A 24911-nucleotide genomic window follows, 5' to 3' on the forward strand; every position below is an offset into this window, starting at 1 on the left:
TGCTTGTGAATGAGGGAGTAGTTATAAAGACAAAACAAAAAAGAAACAGTGAGAAAGTTTTGTTGAATACCAACGTTGGCCGGGGGAGATTTCACAAAGCGTAAAACGGGCCCAGTGCCTCCTGTGCTCTGAAGTACTCCTACTAGTTGGTGAGAAACATTTCTCATGGTGGACAAAGTTGCACTGTCCAGAGGAGACACCAACTGTGAACTTATATTTATTTTAATCAGTCGTAAAATGGCCCTTTGTGGTTGTCTGACACGCTGTCAGGTAAACATGGAGCCCACACTGTAACTAACTGCACTCCCTGAAGAAATACTATGATATTTTTGGAAAAATGAAAGAGTGATTCCAGAGAGAAGCAGACAGAAGGGTCTACAGTCTGTGTTTGAAGGATATATCCAGGATGTCAAACTGACTCAGCAGCAACAACAGGTTAAAAAGACAAAGCTAGTTAGAAGCTAAAGCCGAACTATAGGCTACAGATCACAGTGTAAAAGTGAACCACCACATCACTGCTGATCGCCACACAAGACAATGAATATAAAGGGAAACTTTGCTGATATTGAACCAGCTGTGTGGCATCGCAGTGTGTGCACATGAACAGTGTTTGGCTTCGGATCTCTAGGGGAAGTCAAACAACGTTCATCTGTGTACACTGTGATGCCACACAGCTGGTTGAATCTCAGCAAAGTTTCCCTGCTTCCCTTCACTGGTTCCTGTACAGCAGGGTCGGTCTTTGTTTCACTGTTGTTATCATTAAAAAGCAAAAGCAGCATGTGTATACATTCAGTAGGCTATATCTTCAGGAGCTAGCTAGCTAACCCTACACTTTTCAGGGTCTGATTTTGGTTTTGGAACAGGGAAGAAACATATATCTTTTTCCAACCTCTCCAGGTAACGAGTATCATTAATACACGACGTGCCCCAGGCACAACATTTAGCTCCAAATCCACAAATCCAGCCTGAAAATGAAGGAAATCTGAAACGACTGCATTAGAGTCAATGGAGCACAGCTGCGTTGGTGTCGGACCCTGGTCTGAGACGTCCCGATGCTAGATTATGATTGACCAGTCTGTGTCCAGGGGCGAGCTTAGCGAAGGGACATTTGAGCCCAATTTAATGCTACACAATATATATTTTCAAAAAGAGCATTCAGTGACATATGCTTTTTTACTTCATGAAAATGTGGTCATGTTTTCTTCCTTTGTCCTCACATGGCTCCTTCTGCCTGTACATTGTTGTCCTTTTAACCTGTGCACGTCAAAATGGCCAAGAGCTTTGTTCACTGGCTACAGTACAAAAACGAACAAAGGCATATAACGGCAGACCAGTGGGACTGAAGGGGGACAATCACAGTTCTAGCATCTCCAGTCAACAACCGCCACTCTCTTTCCTCCTTCACCCCCAGCAGAAGCCTCCATCACTCTGCCCCCTATTCTTCACATGTCCACTCCCCACTCTGTGTGGACATATGATCCCCTAAAGAGTAATGAAGCAAGTCCTCGAGGTGACCCAGACCTGACCCTGAGCAGGACACACATCTGACAGAAAGACAGATGGGCTGCAGCAGCCAACAGCTGAGCCCCGCACTGAGCCTAATGACACAAGGGAAGCTCAAGTGTGTGTGAATGCAACCTACACAAATGTGCATAGTCAGCACAATCACATGGCAGGTACTCCATCATATATTGAGGAACGCTGGAAAAACCGGACATCTTCTCTTACACAGTAACTGCTGGTAGGGAGGTGGAGCAAATTTCGACTTTCTGTGACATTATTATCAGTTCTTAAGGCCTTATTGTACAATGTTAGCAAATATTTTTTATAGTGAGATAAAAGTTTAACAAGCTGTTACATAAACCTGTACTGCTAAACAGAAGGTACATCAGATGTGTCTGCAGATCACACCAACATGAAGCATGCACCACAGCAGAGTCAGCCCATCTCATTTTCTTCAGAAATCCTGCGATACACACAATTATGTAACACCTGGCACAGCATGAGCTCTGTAAAACACAGAGAGGCTTGCGCTTGGCACTGTGACGACGATAATGATGCAAATCCTTTTATACATTTACATGAGCTCTAATATGATGACTGTTGGCATGGAGACTATTAGGTTAGAGCGTGCCGATAATCATTGGAGCTTTGCAGGGCTAAGCTCTGCTGAGTGTATTGTTGTTAGAGCATTACATCATCAGATGAAACTGTACACTGGTGCAATGGTCTACAGTGACACACGAGAGGGTCTGTCGAGTGTGTGTGCGCGTGTGTCCGACAACTCATCATTATAAATTTCTAATAACAGCGTATGAGGAGAGATGAACAGTGGTGTATTAGGAGAGATTCAGAGCATGAGTGACAAGCATGAGCAGTGAAAGTGTCTGTCAGCGCCATCAGAGTGCGCCATGTTATACTTGTGCGAACATGCTTTAAGTGGACGGGCAGGATGTATTCTCTGTGGCCTGAGATCATTCTCCCTCTCACATTCCATCACTCAACATGAAGCTACTGCACATACTGGCGTCTTTCTAACAAGACTATGGCTCTTTTATCGTTGACATTCAGATGGTAGGGTTTATATTGTTGCTGAGCGTGTCCATCCCTTTATGACCACAGTGTACCCATCTTCTGATGGCTACTTCCAGCAGGATAACGCTCCATGTCACAAAGCTCACATCATCTCAAACTGGTTTCTTGAACATGACAACGAGTTCACTGTACTCCAATGGCCTCCACAGTCACCAGATCTCAGTCCAATAGAGCACCTTTGGGATGTGGTGGAACGGGAGATTCTCATCATGGATGTCCAGCTGACAAATCTGCAGCAACTGTGTGATGTCATCATGTCAATATGGACCAAAATCTCTGAGGAATGTTTTCAGCACCTTGTTGAATCTATGACACCAAGAATTAAAAAGGGGGTCCAACCCCAACCCTAAAATAAAAAGTAAAGAAAATCTACAAAAGGAGGGAAACAACTTTGCTGAATTAGATTCCATAGAAAAGTTCTCACCAAAACATTTGGATGGCACGAGAGCTAGGCTGCATTCACCCACAATCTGGTGTTGCGGCAATTAGTCGCAGGGTTGTGCAGCAGTGTGGGAGTGTCCCTTTAAATGGCCAATTAGTGGGGGAGTGGAGGGTGGAGGGAAAGCTAATCTGCCCATCTCAGCAACTGAGTATTGGTCTCCAGGAAGTTTGTTTATGTTGGCTGAAAAGAGCTGCAGAATTCCTTTTGATTATAGATACTGAAGTAGCCACAAAAGTCACAAGTGCGTGCACGCACAAACAAAGTGAGCGCTCTCCTTTATAGGAAAGTACACATTGGCTGTTAATGCACACTTTATTTCTTTTATTCACTATATTTAACAATAGAAAGACACAGTATTATTTGTTTCAGTGGACTGCGGGCATCTTTCAGGTCTGATCAGCATGACGTTGGGTTGTGTTTCTCCAAAAGTTGCATCTGTTGTCCTCAAGTTTTCGCCACAGGCCACCACATTTTTTCCCAGCCTACATGCACCACCAAAATTCAACTGAATGGGAGGAGTGGCAATTTTGCACCAATGCTGGATTATACACATCACTTTCTCACCCTTCAAAAAATTCCGATCCAGAGGAATTTTCAGAGCAGGAGCGTCAGTGTAAGCACGGAAACTCCCTACATCTTAACATTCCCATTCCTAAGGCAGCTCCACACCTACTGACTGCTTGCACATGGTGCCTGAGGAGAAGGAGACCCACAATGTCTCACAATGTTTATACATTCACACAGGTTGCAAAAACGCTTGTAAAATGGCAGGGAAAATATTTATATGTATATTTACTAATTTAACTCGTACAATGTGAAACTTGCTCATTATATTCAGCAACATACAGACTGTTAACAAAAACAAACATGTCTCTAATGGGGCGGCAGTAACTCTGTTGATGTTATCTGCCTCATTTCCAACCAGATGGAGAAAGTCTGATGAAGCAGATGGAGAAAAGTGGTGAGATAGTGTGTGGGCAGCTTTTCTGTGTGGCAGCAGATGCTGCACTAAAGCTGCTCCTTCGGGTACAACAATCCAACCGTCAGCCGGCCTGCTATGGTCAACACAGCACCAGACTGGCACCAGAGAAAGATGGATCTTTATAATGTAGATCGAAAATTCAAATCCACAGTGGATGAGACGGTCTGAGACAGGGCTAACACACTCGGCAATGATGGAAACAAGACCCAGATTTTATCGCTCTATCCCTCACACTCTGATGTCAGATAAGTGTGTGTAAGAGAGTGTGTGAGCACTTCTGATAATCCTTTTTAGCGCATCACATTGTCAAGATTTTATTATCCCAGAGAGGTTGGACTCGGACGCAAACACACGCCTGTGTGAGCAGATGGGATGGATCAACAGAATCAATCCTGACAACTCAGTGTCATAATATATACAGACGGACAGCTCGACCTTGAAGACTGCAAATTGCAAGACTGCAGCACAGCATTTTCCACAGCAGAGCAGTGTTACATCCACAGGCTGTCAAGAATGGAGGTATCATCATAGCCGCCCCCTGGCACAGTGACAGCAGCCATAGTGGAGTGTCAGCGATCAGCACCTCCCAAATTACCAACACACACAGGTCAACCAGCAGCCTGATACTGTGTGTGTGTGTGTGTGTGTGTGTGTGTGTTGGGTATGTGGTGGTGCCAAGCCTTCCATCTTATCAAATCTCCTTCACTCTGATCACTCACCCTGATAGAAACCCTTTACAAAGACATTAAACTCTGTGATTACACACGTACTGTACTCCCACACTCATACACAACCTCCGCATGAAGCAGCGCCAACTGCAACAGGAGCTCAAGCTAATTGTTGTGACACTTGTGTTGCTCATCTTCTCTCTTGCTCATTCAAGGTTGAATTGTCATAGTTTGGAAAGGAAAGAGGGATGCAGATCTCAAATGTGTCCAGAGGGGAAACATAATGAGTCCCAGGTTATCTCCCCTCAATTAAAGGGATTGACGAGGCGACGAGAGGAGCTCCGTGGTCGGGCTTTGGTCTGTTTTTAGAGTCATGGGAGCTTTAGAGTCGGGTTGCAGGGTAAAGGGGGAGAGCTAAAATGATGATGGGGTTGATAGTGGTGGTGTTATGTGTGCGTCGCTGCCTGGCCACAGATTCCTGCCCTCCTGGTTCTTGATGAGATAAGTGCTGAGCAGTAATACTAGATGCGAGCCTGTCAGAGCAAGAACAAGGGACTACACTGTGATATGAACATCTATTTGGCTTTACAACATATTTGATCCTTTTGATTTCATACTGTGACTCAAGATCAGACAAGAGGTATCCGCTGGTGTTGCGTCTCATCAACCAGTGTGGTGTGTGAGTGTGTGTTTCTGCAGGTCTTGTGTGCTTGATGAAAATCAATCCCTAATCTTTTTTGGAAGCAGAGTAAAATAGCTCAGGTAATGGCTTGTAAAAACAGGCCTGTGTGCAGCAGAGTTATTATGGCCACAAAAATGTTTGGCTGTAATTTGCAGTGCCTGCTGTGGGAGAGAGAGAGAGAGAGAGAGAGAGAGAGAGAGAGAGAGTTCCTTCAGTAGATGTTGGAAATAAAGACATAAAATTCGATCCCTGGCATTGACTCACAGAGGGACACAATATCCCATGCAGGGACATTTATAAGTGTGTAATACACTGAATGCTGCGGATTAAATTAGGGCTGCAACTTCTAGTATTTATGGATTCATCTGTCTGTTTTTTTGTGATATACTGACAAAAAATCCTGCCGTTTTCTAGAGTTTAAGATGACATCTTTAAATGTCAAAAGCCAAAGATATCTAGTTAACTATGAAATAAAAGACAATGATATGAGTTCTGCTTTAAAAACTAATACTAAGATTCTCCGACTAACCAAATAATCAGCCATCATTGCACTGATATTATCATTGATCACTGATAATATAAATCTATTCCTCTGGCACAATCAGCCTTGTCAAACTGCATGAGACACTTGGGCTGTCATACAATAATATCAAGCTCCATCCTTCACCTTTTCTTTTTTTCAAATCCCCCATCCTAAGTGTGCTAATGACCTCGTCAAGAGAATAAACAATAATCCTCTGCAGTCTCTGATAGAGTCCTAACGCTTTCTAAACCCACATTATGGCACTTTGGTCCTCAGTCACTCGTCTCTTTTCCCACCACACTGAATGACTCAAGACAGCCACCAATCATTAATGATTCATGACAAAGCACAGTGTCCACTGACTGGAAAAGTCAGCAAAATCAAAGTCAACTAAAACCAAAATAGCTGAAGGGGTCAGACTGCTGTTTGGATCGTTAAACAGAGCCTCAACCCCTCCAAACTGATTTTACTTTCCTGATATCAGACAGACTTGTCAACTCGTTACACTCGCTTCCAGCTTCAGCCTGGCATTCGTCCACTCTAACTGATTTTCGTGAAGGAGAGGTATTTGATTTTCCCAAACCAATCTCAAGGGACCAATGTGTTCGCCTGAACATGATTTTAAGTCCACACTGATGCGTAACCATGCCAGCACACTTATTTTGCCGGGGGTTTCAAGTCTGGAGTGGAGCAAAGTAAAAAAACTGCAGTGTCGGGAAACATTAAGAAGACAAGTTGATTTAGAGCAAACCACTTTTTTCCCCATTGTCTAATCAGATGATTTGAGAGGCGGACCTTCTGTGGTGGTCAGGACAACAAGTTTACAGTTGGTAAACAATGAAGGAGAAACTGGTGGTAGTGGTTGCTGGATACCCAGAGCTATACGGTGCCACGATAGACAGCAGGTTGTCAAACTGCCCCGGAGTCATCCTTAAATATGTCTGGAAACAGCCATCATGAAGGAGAAGCTCCTGGACCAATTGGTGGTACTCCCCATGATCCACCATCTTTTTTAGGGTCTCATGTACCCACACAGATCTCTGTTTATCTGCTGACAGCCTCTCACCCTCAACCAGAGCTACAGCAAGTACCCTCTGCCTCAAAGTTTTGGTAACTAGCTACTAATTACTGTGAAATAAAATGTATAAGTAAATAAATAATAGACTGACTACATGGGAAGATTAAGGCAGGAGGTGATGGTGTGGTTGTCTGGCAACAATTAAAGGCACAGCAAGAGTTTTTTACCTATGGCCTCTTTTAAAAAAAAGGGCAGTACGATGTGCCTCACCATTTGGAATCTGCAAAATGTTTTCTCTGTTATTGGGACCTTAGAGCTTCCATAACATTTTTTTTTCTTTCTCCAAGTGTTTAAACAAGAATGACACCATGAATTCTTTCTTAAAGAGACCCCAGCATCGCACACTTGAGTGGGCTTGTTTACTCATATTTACTACCACTCTGCACTACCAAATGCTTTTGTCAACCTCGCTTACTAAAACAAAACATTGCTGCATATTTCATCATAAGCCTTTTTTTCCTGTGCATGCTCTGAATCACTTGCTGCTGGAAATTCTGCACTCCTGAGAAGGACAACAAAACCAACGACGGGCGAGTTATTACACGCAATTAGCAGTTAAGACTGTGAGACGCTGGGAAGTTTAGAGGAGGAAGACAAACAGAGGTGTTTACTGAAGGATCAGCTGAGGTTCGTGTACTGTAAAGCGGCTCAACTGCTTTCTTCTGCTGGGAAAGTGTGTGCGTGTGGAATTCACCTGAGGGAAGGGAATGGGAAAAGAGAACGGGATGATCCAGCATGAAAATGGAAGGTAATGAATTCTGTTGCTGCTGAATTACAATATCAGAGGGCCTCTTCCTTTATCTTAGCTGTACCAATTAACACATTCCTCCACCCCGGTATGCAGTTATGTGGACATGTTGATAACTGAAAATGGGAGAGTGTGTAGCCCCATTTCCCGGTACCCCTAATCTTTTTGCATGGGCTTTGGTTGCTAGGAAGAAGGCATGAAGTAGGGAGGAGGCATCAAGAACAATGCTTCAATTGAGTATCACAGAGGGAGCCCCGAACTCTAAATGTGACTCACCTCGTTTAAACATCATTGGCCTAACAATGCACTGAAAAAGGCCATCAAGGGACTTCACACCACAGCGGATTAATGTGTCACTAATGTGTTTGATTCTGCTTGAATTAAAGTTACACACTGTCTTTTCACTGTTCCTGTAATTGAGGTAATTCCTCCTCCGTCACCTCCATCAGATGTCGGTGTGCTGCCTGAGCTGAAAGACATTTTGTCCGACCAATAATGATACCTATTGTCTACAACAGGCTGTCTAAGTGGCTAAGCAGCACCTGTCAGCAGCCTGATGATAACACACATACACTCAGAGGAGAAGAATCCAACACACACACCTCATCGCTGATTCTCCCTGCCACTCCGCCTTCATCATAACTCACTCGGAAGCACTCCCATCTCCACTCTGCTCCACATTCCACACACACAATGACATACAGCCGGCACTTCCTCCTCCACTTGAGAGGAGAGGTATCACTTTCCACCACAGGCTGGCTCTCATCTCCCTGCTGCTTTGTCAGTGAAATCTGAGACATGTGGATGTAGTTTGTTAAGGTTGGGATAAAACAGAAAACTCTCTAATGGATAAAAACAATAAGAGTTTAGTGTCCTTAAACTGTACGACTAAGGTTTAATGTAAAAGCACAGCCAGGCAAATAAGATAACTGTGATTAAGTGTGCTTAATTCCCCTCCTTTAAATGCTTAATCAGGTTAAGTTGAAAGGTTAGTAGGTTAAGTTCTGTGAAAGTAAGTGCCACAACTGAATTAGGAGGAACTACCACACAAACCAGCATCTGGCTTGTTTAGTTTTCGTTCCCGTAAAACATGCAATGCAACCAAAATTCAGTTGAACTGTGCTGCTGTATCACTGTTTTTTCTTGACCTTATCTGGTGCAGAAGCCTCATATTACCGAAACCACTTTCAGGCCTGAGTGGGAAACTGGTGACTCTGCACAAATCAGCAGGGAACCGCCTGGTTCATGAACTTTACAGATGCTAAATAAACAAATCTTTCAGAATGGGACTGATATCAGCTCGCCAACACAGGAGAGAGAACAAGACATTGATTGAGACTAAACTTTTACCTCATGAATACATCAGGTATAAAAAATGTAATTTCAACTTCACAAACATATTCCCCACATCTCAAAGTGCAAATAGGGAGTAGCCATCTCTGCAACACTGGTACTTCTTGAATTCTTTTCCGATAACATATTCTGGGAGATAAGCTCATCATGAGACTGAGAAAGCAGAGATATCTCTTTATGAGTCAGTGGAGGAGTACCTGACTCCTGAGGAGAGTGAGATAATGCCAGTGCAGAAAAATGAACTTCACTGTGACCAGGGTTTTTCCTGCATAGAGGATTACAAACAATCGCCCCCGCCAAATTCTATGCTGCCTCCAGCTCTTGACAAAACTCTGACTCTGACGGGTGTATTTGTGTGTATTTTTCCTAGTCAGAATGTCCCTTAAAAGAAATGAAAACAGAAGGGTTATAGATGGTAGAAAATAACTAACAGAAAGGGAAGACTGCTAAAATACTTTGCTTATCAAAGTGTTAGTTTGAGCCAGTTTATTACACGGTACAACATGCACATGTGTGTACATGAGTAGGATGCTACCAACTCCACCTCATTTAGAGCCAGGAAAAACACACAGGACTGGTGTGACTGGGATGGCTACTGCTACCAGTGATAATCCTTATTTCTGTGAATGGTGCCAACACATTTGCAGCTGTCTAAATCACACACATCTACTAAACCCTTTCCCAGGCCTTATTAGGATTCACCGAGCTTGGAACAGATGTTACGGATGAATAAGAGTTTGTGTGTTTCGATATTGCATGTCAAATGCTAAATAGTGTGGGGAAAAATGCAGCACATAGCTCCAGTTAATGATTATTGATCCTTGAAGGAGATTTTTTTTGTTCAGAACGAGGCCTTAAAATGAACACAGTAGATGGATGCCACTGATGTGACTGACAGGACAGAGCAAACTGAACTTTACCACATGCTCTGTGCAAATATACCCAGGTGTGCACAATACACACATAGACTTACATTCACACACACACACACACACACACACACATACAAAGCAGCGTGCACTTCTGTCACAGTTGCTTAGACACATCCATTTGCTGAGAACTTTGCTGTTTGCCAACTTTCCCCTTCAACCGCTGAAAGCTCGAGATGCCATTGTTGGGGAAACTTAATCAGAAGTGGGGTCAAGTCTTGTATTTATTGCCAAATTTAAAGTCTTTTCTGTCTCTTTAAAATATGCAGTAACACTTTGTACACTTCAACCTTTGAGTTTTCTCAATTAGATCCTGCATGAAAACTTTAGACTGCCTCGCCAAGCTTTTCAAATTAAGGTCAACCTTGAAAAAACCAATAAGGTGTAACAACATACAGAGGATGAGGTGTAGCAGGATATGATGTGTTATCCTCTGTGTCAGTGGTTCTCACTCATCGGACACCGTGGCCCGAGCCTCTGTATATTTTTATACCAAACACGACAGAAGCTGATCTCACTGTTTATTAGTTCCTCCCTCTGACTGAAGTCGTGCTACTCAGCAAAACCAGCAGCTGCACTGTTTGTTTGGAATCAGCTATGCGCTGTGTCGGGTTGTAACAGTTGAGAACCATCACTAAGTCGGCTAACACAAGGAAAACGGTTTGAAACTTAACACTAAGATAGCTAGCTGACCCCTTGGCTTTATGTCTGACCCCTACCTGACCTCCTCTGCTGTCAACTAAGTAGGCAAAATGAGGTGTCTATAACTGAGTAGGAGCTTTGTATGACGTGAAAGAGCAGCAGCGGGGTCCAATATTTTTAATTAATCTAAAGGACTTGTAAAACTTTTTTGAAGATTTAGTGGTATATAACTTTCAACATGCCCAATATGTGCGCACAACATGTGCTAACTGGCTAACTAGCACCTTGAATCTGTTCTGTCAGTCTTCCATTGCAGCTTCCCCTTTTGAAAGACAAATACAGATTACTACTGCCTGCTGGTATAGAGAGTTATTTCCTCTCACACATGCACAAAACATACGTGCTAGTTGGCCGTTGGCTGTAGTCTTTGCGTGTGTTCATGTGCAACTTTTTGGGCGAGACATGGGGGACGTGAGGCAACGCAACAGTCAGCCTTCGCTAGTATTGTGTTGTCAGTTTGGTGCGTTTGGGCCTCTATAGGCACACAAAATGACATTTATGTTTAATAAAGCTACCCCTGTTTTGAGTACAAGCTGCTGCAACCTCCTGAGTTGGTTTTGACATTTGTGAGATTTACAGTTCACACAAATGCTCTATCTGGTAAAGGTAATCCTGGCACCTAGGATTAGGCCCACCTTGTGTGTAACATATACACACTTTTCCAATAATATCAAATGTCAGGCCAAGAATGATTCCTTAATAATCAGATTAAGAGAGAGAGATCACAAACAGGTAATTTGAAACCCATGTTGATTAACAAAGCAACACTGACCTCTTTACTGGGAGGCTTATCATGTACACTACTTCCTTCTCCTGTGGGGAACAGTTGCCTTTCTAGGTCACAGACAAAGACACATTCAGAGCAAAGAGTTTGGAAAATGAACTTGACATTTGTTGGTCAAGGCCTGAAAGAATGCATGATTGTAAAACAGTGTCTTGGCTTAACTGTTATCTTTCACGAAGAAGAATCCTGTCCTTGAATCTGTAGCCTTTGCTGACCCTGGTGTTGCTATATTAAAGTAGCTCACAGCATGATCGTGTGTCACGGACTAATGATGACACTTTACATGAGACATTTCCTCTCTGGTTTCCTGTTGGACTGACACTGATGGATTATAGTAGCGATGTTAACATGGAGCCTGATATCCCATTAACAGTTGTGTTAACTCAAACAGAATCAAAATGACATCATGTGGAGAAAATAATGAAATTTGAAACAGATCATTTACATATTGTATATTTGTTTATATCCTTTGCCTTCAGATCTTAATTAGCAATCCAAGCATTTCATTCTCAGGTGGATGGTTGATAAACATATCCCTGGCAGATCTCCCACCAAAAGATTTTGGATGTTCAACACCAGTTCCATCCTGTAAAGAAGCAGCCTGTTCCACAGTGGCCCACTGGCACACAATACTCCTCTGTTCACCGGATGCCAAATGGTCCAGTCATCACCCTCCATGCCACCCCCCATTCCCCTTTACCCCTCCTTTGCTATCTCCCTCAGTCTTTTCTCTCTGTATCTGTCTTTCCCTGACCATGACAGAGGCTGCTGATGGTCAGTCAGATTAGCATCCAGCCACTGAAGGGGACGACTTCAAAACTGACAAAGAAAGAGCTGCTTTGTCTCGAGCTGGTGCTGACGACCCCGGAAGTAAGAGAGGAAACTGGGTGGACAAGAAAAAGCATTACAAGGGCCATTATAATGACCGACTGTGAGGGCCTGGGTTTCTAGGAAAACTAGAAACAAATCAAGACAAGCAATTGCATCACATCTGCTGTAGGCTTTAAGTTATCCAGTAACACATCTATGCATGCATGCTACAGCCTCTTTACAAATTGTACTATGCACCCTAAACAAACTCTGTGACCCAGCAAACCTGCAAACCAAACCACAACTCCACCCTCCACAGTCCATTTATTCAAACACCATTCAAATCGAAACAGACTCTACATACTTCACGATGATGCACGCAGTCATCATCATCATCGCAGACAAAGTCAACCACTCCTACACACGCTGCTGCATGAACACCGTATGCCCTCTGTTATCAAGGCTCGACAATCTAGAGCAAACTATAAATATCACACTTTAATTCCACCAGAGCCAAAAACCTCCACTCCGAGAGACTTCCATAAGGTTACTCAGCAATTAGTGGTGAGCAACGGGATATGTTAGCTGAAAAGCCTGTCCTTTGATATGAGGGGAGCATATGATAGGCAGCAGAGAATGATTACAGCTGTTAAAATCTTAGCGTGCTTATTAAATAAGAGGCGAATACCAAATGACATCTGTGACAACGCTAGGCTGAAATTATCGCAGCCACTCGTGCTGGTTTTTGTATTATCAGTGCCATCTGAGGGGAGCTTTTGGACATTTTACTTCCAGTGTGGCAAAACTGATTAAACCAGCAACTGGCAAATTATATGGCAGAGCTGGAGGAAATAAGTGTTACCTAAAATAAAATAGAAGAAACTGAATATTAGCCAGCAGTGGCTGAGAGCGCTCATCTCACCACAGCTTAAGATAAATAGATTAATAAAAATCTAGAAAATGAGGAAAATCTCTTCACCAAATCAACAATACATAGGTCACATTTAAAAGAAGCAGTGCAAGTACTCAACAAGAATCATACCTCATAATGTTTGAAACATGTAGGCGTCAGCATTTCCTAAATATGTTTTAACTAACATTAGCAGAGGAGCTCTTTATATTTCCATCGAGGTAGGTTGCCTCCACTGTAATGCATAGCAGGAAATCCCGCCGGAGACATCTGCTGCAAATGTGCGTTTCCTAGGATAGCGAGGCATGAGCCGCCCTACTCTGCCTTGCAGACACATGCCATCAGGTCTTTAACAACCTGGAATATGTGAGATCGGGCGCTGGGTGCTACTCTTGTGCCTACTCTGTGCCAGCTTTCAAAGGCGCAGAGGCAGGTTGCATCTGAAGTTGGTAAATGCAATAATCAGCACTAAATCATAGCCTATTTACCAGAAATCTCAAGTTTTTTAAAGTTTTTTTTTTAAAGTGTGTATCAGGCATAAAATGTTGTCCATGGGACAGATGTTAGGCGCTGGGTAGATAATTTCAAACACATGTACACAAATTGACTTCACTATAACTCGCATCATTCACAGACAAAGCACTTGTCTTTATCTGGACACATTTTCCCCACAAATACAACATGCTAACGTTATTAGCACAAGCCTATGGCATTTTACAATACATAAAATAGCCTAGCAGTTAGCAAACTTTGCTCTTCTGATATGAAGCCAGGGACAACAGCAACATTTAACAAAGGTAACGTTACAAAATTCAGCTCCATTACAACTCACAAGGTTCACTGACAAAACAACTGTCTTATACTAAACATGTTTTCCAAACAAATACAACATGCTAACGTTATTAGCACAAGCCTATGGCATTTTACATAGTATATATCAGCCTAGCAGCTAGCTTACTTTCCTCTTCTTATAAGAAGCCAGGGACAACAGCAACTTTTAACAATTACCCTGCCTCTGACTGGTTTACCTAGACATTCTTACCCTAGCCCTAACCAATCTCACTCCTCTTGCCTGAATGTAACCAACCCCACGACCTAACAAGTACTAGCCAATCAGAGGGAGAGTAGGGTGGGCCATGTCGTTGCTATCCTTGGAAACCCACTTTTGCATATCTGCATAGTTTAACAGTAGCTCATAAAAGTCAGAAGTAGAGTTGTACTGATATCAATACCAGTATCAATGCCTCTGATACTGCCTAAAATGCGGTATCGGGTATCAGCGAGTACAGCCTATGACCAATCCGATACCACGTAATGCCTCATGTCATTACGCATACGCACGCTACAGGCAAACGAAACGGAAACGGAGCAGAGTTTAAAAAGCATTCTACTGTAGCCTTTAAAGTGTCTTTTTTACCAAATTGTGTGGCTGCACTTTAACTAGTGTTTTATGGCATTCATTCTACTATTATGTATTGATTTCTTAATATTTTACATAAAGTTTTAGGAGTTGAGACATACAACAATTTATATTCCATCCTTTTTTTTTTAATACACGCTGGTATCAGATCGGTACTCAATATCGGCATCGGGTAGGAAAAAGTGGCATCAGTACATCTCTAGTCAGAATCATAAAAATCATCAAACTGACACAGCAACATCTATTCAAATTTTGCAAACATCAGCTACTGGTCATACCAGACTCATTTACTTGTATTTTCTGTATTTGTAGTGCTGTTCTCTATGCCCTGTAGGCTATATATTCAAAATTAGTGTCTGTGTTTCTTAATTAAGGGGTGTTTTATTTTCAGAGGTTTTTCTTTTTTTATGCAACATATGTGTAGCTATCAAAAAAAAATCTGCTTGTGTTAAGCTCTGTCTGCCACCAAAGCAGAAATGATGAGGCTTATTCTGTCCGCCACATCTGACTAAACCTTGTTACTCAGCCACTTGTAATGTTTGACCAACAGGCTGAGAGCTAACACAGAATTACTTAGATACTAGACGCATCTGTTAGTAGACATGTAAGTAATGTCTAACATGGAGGAGGATAATGTGTAAAAAGAGAATAACTTACAGGATGTACAGGGCACAGAGTCCTATTGGTTTACCTCACAATCCTTTCCCCTTGTCTGCCATCATCCAGATTGAATAGTTTTAATCACACGGGCCAAGTCATCAAAGAGTGAGGACTGCATAGTTAATAGGCTGTTGTGAAGGGGTATTCACAGTTAAATTGCTGTGATTGCTCTCAATGAGCAACGAGGGAGTAGATGGAGAGTGGGCCAAGTGGACTAAAGAAGAATGAATGCCTGTCAGATACATGCGCACACAAACATACACACACAGGGGCTCAGGAACATGCTTTCAAGTTCAGAGACAAAAGCATGCATTCACACACACATGCACACAGACCTCCTTTTGCCGATCAAACATTAATGTGTTGTGGAGTGTAGTCGAGAGGTAATTAAGGGGGGCAGAGATGTTAACAGGCAAATGAAAACTCAGCCCCGTGGAGGAAGGTGGGGGGGCTGCAGCCAGAAGGAGGTGGCAGGAGACACAGCAACAAGTGTACAGAGCTACAGCTGACACTACTTGAGACGTCCCACACACAAAGGGGGGATTTAGCCCGTGACAACCAGTGTTGCAGTCTGGAGTCCCTGCCAACTGAGAGAAAACAGGCAGCTAAAGAAAACCCTCTTGGGTTAATCAGCACTATTCTGAAAGACTCAAGGCCTCTGCAAGACCCCACCCACCGTCACAAAGAACCCAGCATACCATATCACTCAGTCACCCTTGTTTCTTCCCCGTCTCCTACCAGTCATCAAATCAATACTTACACTGCAGCAAGGTCAAGGGTGGAATCGATATGTTGAGGCACCACGACGTGAAACGCTGTTATGAATGCAGCCATCCACTAAGCAAATTTGGGTAAATGTCCATCAGGGAGGTAAACATGGCCGGGCCATCTGTGCGTTCTATCCTCATCGCGTTTGGTATCAATCATTGCTGCAGCTAGAAGCCAAGAGGAGTCATGTGGTAGGAGGCAATCTCTGAGTGCAAGGCAGCAGAGGAAAGGAGCTGCTTATATGGTTCAAACAAGCAAAACAACACCCAACGTTAACTTCAATTCCTCTTCTGAATGTCACTTTTCATGTGACCTTATCCTCTACAACCTGCAACCATTAGACTTCTAAAAAAAACGACAGTGTTTGTGAGAGTAAAAGTTGCCGTCTGTCATTTGACACAAGCAAAGCAACATGCACGCAGCAGATGGTGGTGACATCAGTGTGTAACGTATGTGTTACAACATCACTGCATTCCAACTACCCCAAGATGAATTACAGTCTATCTCTCATACAGCAGGGTCAAGTTACTGTCACTGTCATCTGTATGGATTCAAGCAGGAAGGAAAACACCAGTCACAGGACCGGTGTATGGTAACCAAGTTCCCCAAATATTATCAGCACAAGCTACATAAATATTGCAACCTCATGGTCCATTAATACAGCATCGGATAGCCTTCACTGACAGGTGACATAGATCCTCTCATGCTGATGGTGCAAACTTAGAGCTGTGAGGTCAAGCGGCAAAGAAGTAATACACTTTCAGGCGCCTTATTTTCCAACTTGTTGCTCTTATTTGCTTGGCATTGATTCGTAGAAGTCCTCAAGTCAACTTTTCATCAGCACGAGCATCTGATACGAACATAAATACTTCCTACAACTGCACAAATCCTCTGTGGTTGCTGTGATTTACAGGACAGAGCCACAAACAAATACACACTTTGGCCTATTTTGGTTGTGTTCACTCCAAGTATGTTGAATTATTCACAGAACTGCCATAAGGGGAATAGGCGTAGTAGTGCTAGGCAGGGGCCATGCATGGAAACCCCTCATAAATAAAACAACATTTGACAAATAAGCTTGACGTCAGTCTGGTGAACCCGCTGCCTCGCTATGTAAGGCTATAGCCTTCACTGACTACTGACTAATTGGTTACAAGCTGTTACTGACTTAAAGCATGTCTCCACTTGATTGTGCAACAATTCCTTTTTAAACGACATTTTAGCTTTAAACAATGGTCTAAGAAAAACCTTTAAACTCCAAATTTGCAAGATTACGATCAAGGCATTTTGTGTATACAGTACTCCCACAGCAAAGGCTTGTGGTATGGTTCCTTCTGGCCCAAGGCTTTAAATGTAAACCACAGTTAGGCGACAGACGCAGCTGAATCAGAGGACCACTGTATTTCACAAGTGGAGCTTTACACTATTTAATAGTGCATGCTTTAAACAGGACTGAAACAGTGTCCCATAACAAAACAACGCATTTCCGACCCACTCACGTCTAGACCTATATACAGTAACACATTATGGCTTAACCTTCTCCCCGAGGGTTCAGAGCCTGACTTGCTTTCCCGCACCCAGTACTTTTATTAATGCCACCACCGTTCGTTCAGCCTCTCTGCTTTCTCCATCAAAAGCCGACCCGCGGTGAGTCAGGAGGGCAGCATGCCTGCACGGTGAGCGCAGCTTTGGAGCTGGAATACATCGACGCTAGCGCAGGTGTCTGATGGCTGCCATTTTGCTGGGTGGGCTCATTCCAGCGCAGCACCGCAGAAGCTTACGGGGACGCTGGGAGAAACCCTACACCTCTGCAGGGCAGGCAGGGGCAGAAACAACACAGCGTCACTAGTGGTGATACTCATCATCTGTGACCCCGCCAGAGACCCTGCCAAGTACATCACTTTAATCTCTCCGTCTGGGATCAGCAGAACAGCAGGAGGCTCACAAGACCAATGCAACTGAGATTAGTGATACCATCGAGTAAGATGATGATTATGCATGGATAGCATGATGGGTGGATAAATAGATGGATGATTGTGATAAAGAATGAGTTAAACAACAGTTAGAAGAATGACAGTGCGATTCAGTGGAAAGACAGCTGCAGGGATGGTCCTGCTGCTCAGTTCAACAGAACCATACGATGAGTCGTCAACCAGCAATAAACCAAATTGACTCAAAGATCAATTTTACAATATGGACTGCAACACACAAGTGTAATAAGACAAACAGACAAATATATATGTGCAGTATAAAATCTTTCAACCAGTCTGGCTACAGACTTCATCACTGTGTTAAGCTACTGCAACAACATACTTGTATACATATTTCATATGAAGCCAAGTTTAGCAGTGGCTGGTAGTGAAGTAGGTTCACCTCAATGTGTCAGGAGGCAGCGCTCAGAGATCTGAACTAAGAAACCACTAACGCTTGATGAAGAGGCAGATGACTCACCACAAGCTAACGCTGTTGAAACACAGTCACAGTTAAGAGAGGCCAAAAGTATCTGACAACCTCCATTTTCATCTTTTGCTTCACTTCAGTGTGAGAATGACGTCATTTCTGCAGGACCAGAGATTTTAAACTGTTGTATTCAGGCAGTCACAGTGAGAGGAGCTATTGTTTCTTGCTTGGACCCCAGATTAGGATCCACTTAATCCTGGTATAACACTGAAGATAAATGATGTGTGGAGAAGTTTTAGAGAATGGATAACAAGAAAAGGTGAGGGATATAAACAGTGAGGTTTAAAATCACAACACTTGTCTTCAGACAAGGCAATTTCCTGTGATTCTGAGCGAGCTGATAGTGATCCAAACTAATGCTTGGATTAAGAGTCTTAAAACCACTATATCCTACCCATCCCTAAGCCCCAAGAAAATAGCCTCGCCGCTGACAAGCAGTTATGGAAGCCAACTCTTGGCTTTGTCCGTGGCCACAAACGGCGCAATGGGCTGCTGACAGGTTTCTCATCAACACAAGCTGCGCTGTTGCAATGACAGGAAGCGTTTGTCTCAATCAGCAGGTTGCTTGGATGAATTCTGGGAGTTGAGCCTTGAGCACATAGCATTCTCAGTTCCCACACCTCCCTCCCCCGACTTGGTGACCCTCCACGCCAGGAACAAAACCCTGGGAATGTGAGCTATGCAGAGCTTCAGCTCGGAGACACCTGTTCAGACAACCAACACTGGGCAAAGCCTCCTACGCTGGGCCTTGTCTGAGCCACTGCATCCGACCCCACCCTGACCTCGGGTGCCTAGGCTCTGTACACTCTCCAGCATTGTGGGCACCACAATCAAGGATCAAGCATCTGTTTTCAGGTCACAGGCACTCACACATGCAAGCCAAGACTATTTCCAGGTGGCAAACCTTGCAGGCATAAATGATGCCTTCAATAATTTCATTAAACAGTCTGAGCCAATTTACCGTGTGAAGCAGAGGCACAATAAAGCCATCACATACTTGTCATGATGCTATGCCACTGACCTCATAAACAGTACAAGCCACAGTAATGAACTGGACTGAAATACGTATAATCAAAGTCTCCTGGGAGAGTCCCCCTGCCCAGCTGGAATACAGACTAAAGGCCTCCCACCTTTTTTTAGACAAGATTTAAAAGAAGAACTAGGCTACTCCCAGTGAGAGCAGAGGAGCTGGCCAAAACTGCAGACAAGCCATTGAGGTTTCAGAGTTTACACAGAGAAATGTCGGCTCTCTAGAGAGTCCCCTCAGTTGCATTCAAACACAAGTAAAGGAGGAAAGGGAGGTCATTGTCTCTGTGTTTCTCTTTTTCTCACAGACAGAGCACCATAACAGTGATGAGGAGACAAACAAGAAACAATGCTGATGAATGATAGTACATGATGCAGACACTGTACCTGGTGGGCAAGCAGTGAGGTTTAAAATTAATGAATGTAGACACAGATCTAATAGGAATGTTTTAAACCAACATGCAGCTCTGCAGTTTCTTAGTTTCATTCGTTTTAGCTGTAAAGATGCTCCTCTAACCTTGGTTACAAAGTGGTTTAACCTTTGAATTAAAGGGGAACACCACCTAAATTAAGGAAGATGTTATTTCCATTGCCTAGGAAAGTTATATCAATGTTTGTGAACATGAACTACTCTCTGTAAAAGCCAGGAACACAAGAAGGTGTTCCAAAACTTGTGGTGCCCTGGGGCAGGGGTCAGCAACCTTTACCATCAAAAGAGCAATTTTTGGCCAAAAAAGACAGCCTATTAATGTTACTAACAGATCTAAATGAGCAGGAATTATGCAAATTTGCAGGAAAGCCCAATCAGTCTTCTTTCAGCATTGGCAGTATAAAAACAAAATCGGGGAGTGCAGCGAAATGCTGCCTGCCTACTTTTGTTTATAGAGAATGCGCCTTTTCCGGGGCAATGGGGGGCGTGAGCAAGTAACAAAATGTGTAGCTCAGCGTGTGACGTAAACAGTGATGTGGCTGGTCAGTCCTTCGGCGAGTCTCTCGTAAGTTGCCCCATCCTTCATCGTCCCCGTCATCTGATGGTTAATGGCCTCTTCATTTGCGAGGACAAGGAGGGCGCGCAATTCTTTGTCTCCCCAGTTGCTCATCTGTACAGTGTCTGTCAGGTTTGTGTTTCCCTCTTGCTACTAGCTGCTCGCTAATTCCTGCTATCAGCTGTTTCCTGTTAGTCCACCGCCAGTGCGTCATCAACAGCTCCTCCCACAAGTCATCAACAGCCCCTCTCGTGGCGAAAGGACGCCTCGCTCTTTTTAAACCAAAAAGGGTTCCACCAATATGGCTACGCTACGAGGCGGAAAATTGGGTACCTCGGATCAACTCGCCATTCCGGCTCTGTGTGTCTAAACGCTTGCAGCTTGCCGGCAAAACGGCCCAACATTTGCCAAAAATCTGGCAGTGTAAAAGGGGCTTATGTTTAAGCTCAAGGTGGCTGGTCTGCAGTGAGCTTTTTTTTTGATTATTTGGTACTTTAACTTTTCAGCATTGCCGATGAAAGCAAACAGATTTGTCTATGCACTATCTAATTCTCTATATTCCCCTGAGACTTTTGCTTTTCTGGATTTAGAATCCACAGAGCCTAGATAGGGAGCATCAAGACGCATGTTTTAGTTGACAAAATATTAAAACATTTTTTTTAAATCTGTGTTTTGGATACACATTTTGACAGCTGAAGAATGTAAGAATCACTTTAGGCTAACAAAACAAATAAAAATATCAATAAAGAAACAGTTGTTCATTTACATATAATTTTCAGTCAAAGCCACAGGAAGCCACGGAAGAGGAGCATAGAGCTGCATGAGGCTCAGGCCACAGGTTGCCTACCCCTGTCCTAGAGTATAAAGTCTGGAGCTGCTCCATTGACAGTGAATGAGAGCTAGATTTTGTGGAGCCACAGAGTGTCTGTTTTCTTTTGTATACGCATATGAATTTGCTGCACTCTCAGTTATGAAACAGAAAATGTACCCATATACTCAGAGCAGTGCAGACCCAGTGTGCTCTCAGTGTCATCGAAAGTATCTTTCCAAATTTAGAGTTTTAGTTCTCTAGTTGTGGATTTAGGAGAAAGTTATTCATGTTTGCTAATATTTGTAGACTGTCTCTGATGGAATACCATGCATGAATTTTGAAACTGGCCGCAGTTCCCCTTTAACTTTTTCCCTGTGCCTGAGCCTCAAGCACTGCACTACTGCTGAACGATGACCATGCGTGCACTGGAGAAGTATGCAGACACTGTGGAGGGGAACAAATGACTCAGTGGAATGCAAAATAATAGCATTTCCATTTTTTGAAGAAAACTGCAACTGACATCTTGGATCTCTGTGGATTTTCACCACATCAAGAAGCAGATGATATCATAGCTTCTGAGAGGGTTATGAGGCATTTTCATATTAGAGTGAAGATGCACAAGGGTCCTATATCATGTGACAAGGGCTCATTCATATCATGGCATACTCTCAAGCAATAATGGTGTAAGACAAAAACACATTGTTCCCTTCATACAAATTTGAAGTATGCACAACAAATGGCTGAATCGGGACATGATGGGAGCTGGCCAAGTGCTGAGCCTCTCAGTGGGCTGTTGGCGCTGTCAGCCCGTGACAAGCTCCGTGTCACCACACTTGGCTCCGCGGGGCCAAAGGGCTCTGTATTCCCTGCGGCCATGCGACATGGCACGCTGTACTTCCTGAGGAGGAGGAGGAACTCCGTGCGTTTAGGGTTTGGGTGTGTTGTGTTGTGTGGAAGTTGAGGGTTGTGACACGAGGAGATTTTGTCATTATGGTTTCTGTGTGTGTGTGTTACCATACCTAGAGTATTGTTTCCTTTTGTTTCCTGGGCTGTAATGACAGGCTCCTCCACTATAACAGCTTATCATTGTAATTCCTAACATTATGGTGCGTTCACTGCCCCACGGAAAACACTTCTCAAGATGTCAGGTGAAATTTCATGTAAATAAAGAGTCATTTTAGTGACGAATTAGACACTTGGGTGTGCTTTAATTCTCAATGAAAGCTTTGGGTGAGGTGTCGTGAACTGTTATAGCACATACAGCAAAGGCTAGTACTTTTGTAGGCTGTTACACACCTAGCTAACGTTACAGGTTAGCAATAACAGAAGTTGGCTGCTAGGTTACTTGACGAGCCCCTCAGCACCACACAAACCAAGTGTAGTAGCTCTGTCATAAGGTGAGCAGCTGCTTGTGTTACAGCTACATCGCCTGTATTTACCATTTCGCCACAACGATATATTCGGCTACTTTCACACCAAAATTCGTACCGCCTTTTGTTTTAATTCGCTCGACATTTTTGACGATAACGTAAGTTTGTAGCTACAATATGTTGGTACTCACTTTGCATATGAGGTCGGAGTTGAATGGTTCCTTGCTGCTCTCAATATTCCAACGGTTCCTCCGGAAACAAAACTTTCCAGTTGTTTTATCCTCCGCTGAAGAAACCGAGATTTGTTCCTGTAAACCACCTTAACTCATGCCCGCTTTCTGTGGCTTATTTACTGGACACAACCTTTCAAAATGTTACGCCTCGGCTCCGCCACTCTCCAAGACAGATAAAGTGCTCCGTGAAGGCGCTGACTCGGAGACGGTTTGTTTGTTTGGACACAACGGTAGCGGGTGGGTGTGTGACAGCGGCAAACTGATCTGAGATCTGCGCCATACAGGGATTTCATCGCAGGGACCGCCCACTCTGTTCGCTCATTGGTCGGTGTTCGATTAGGGCGTGGTCTGTGATTCGCTTCTGTGTTTTAATTGGCTGGTGGTGTTTTCAATCATCAGCTAGCGCTCGTAAAGACAGGAGAAAACAAAACAATCGCACTTGGACAGCGTAATGCTTTGAGAAATAATGTTTATAGACATATATTAATACATTTATAGGAAACTGCAAGTCACAAAACAAAAAGGGCGACAAATGTGATTTTTCCCCCTAAAATACAGACTTCTTGCCTTCAATTAAATCAGTGCAAATGGGCCAAACAGTATCAGTTAAATCTGAGTCAAATAAATATGATTTTTTTTATTTCATGTATGTTTGGTCAGACCCTAATTTTAACAGCATTTATAATTGCACGTGTATATTAGTTGGAGTATCTGTCAAACCCTTGCTAATATATATCTGCTATCCACTTGTAAAATCAGTTGACATCTACAAATATTTTTTTTAATTTTATTATGTATATATTTTTTTTTAAATATTTTGTGCGTTTGTTTTTATTTTTTTATTAGATATATTTTATATTTTATATCATGTTTTGTCAGTTTTTATATATTAAGGCAATCATTTATTCAGTTGTATTTTTATTAGTTGGAATTAAGTAAACTTGACAGTTTTATTATTATTATCATTATTACTGTTAATAATAATAATTATTATTAGTATTAGTAGTAGTATTTAAATATTTAAATAATATTATTTAAATTAATTAAATTAAATGTATATAATACATAATTAAAATAATAATATTAAAAAGTTATAATAACAAAAAAAAAAACGTAAATATATTAAAACATAAATAAAACCCATCAGGACAAAACATTAAATTATACATAATACATGGATTCATAAAAAAACTAAATATATTAAAAAAAATATTATCATAAATTATTTGTAGATGTTAACTGATTTTTCAAGTGGGGAGCAGATATAGATGAGTTTCGGTTTGCCAGATACTCAAACTCATATGCACATGCAAATATAAGTTCTGTTTAAAATCAGGGGCTGTAATAATAATAATAATTATTATTATTTTTATCTTCTTTAGGAGGGGTCAGTTTATGCCAGTGGGTATCACTTGGGTGAGTTGTGCTGCTTTAATAAAAGATGTAGAGAAAAGTTGTTCAATACCTCCCCCTACAGGTCAACTGAAGACATGATGCAACAAGTAGTCAAAGATGACACTTTGTTCAGAGGTGAACGTTGATTCTCCTACAAGAAAAAAATAAATAAATAATGTGTCTTAAAATAACTGAGGTCAGACCAATGTATCTTAAGTGTATCTGACACTGCATCACATTTAATATCTGCAATTTATTTATTATTTCACATTTCATATGTAGAAATAATGCAAGCACGGTACTGGAGGGGGCAACAAAGCATTTCACTGCAAACATGTTGCTTTAATTTAACACAGAAAACAAATAAGTGGACATATAAACACAGAAAGCAGCTTATATCATTGTAAGACTGAGCATACAGACTTATGATTCAGACTCACAATAAAAAAAAAAACTGTGTGTGTGTGTGTGTGTGTGTGTGAACAAGTTCCAGAATTGTGCCAACAATAGAAGCACCCCCCTTTTGTGCTCCCTTGTCCCCACATTAAAGTGTGTTGTGAGCCAAAACGCTGAACC

General features: G+C 42.5%; 1 protein-coding gene across 3 annotated transcripts in view; it reads right to left on the reverse strand.

Annotated features, from left to right (window-relative positions):
* mpp7a (MAGUK p55 scaffold protein 7a) overlaps window positions 1–23159 on the reverse strand; it is a 178769-nt gene extending 155610 nt beyond the window's left edge. The window contains exon 1 of one of the 3 annotated variants that reach the window (XM_078162558.1): window positions 22899–23159. The gene's annotated coding sequence lies outside the window, so the exon portion shown is untranslated. Of the gene's footprint in view, window positions 1–16046; window positions 16186–22898 lie in introns of those variants that run through there. The other 2 variants (XM_033639051.2, XM_078162559.1) reach the window with 2 other exon arrangements.
* Between the last annotated feature and the right edge of the window lie 1752 nt (window positions 23160–24911).

This window comes from Epinephelus lanceolatus, chromosome 20, assembly GCF_041903045.1.
Source record: "Epinephelus lanceolatus isolate andai-2023 chromosome 20, ASM4190304v1, whole genome shotgun sequence".
Taxonomy (NCBI): domain Eukaryota; kingdom Metazoa; phylum Chordata; class Actinopteri; order Perciformes; family Serranidae; genus Epinephelus; species Epinephelus lanceolatus.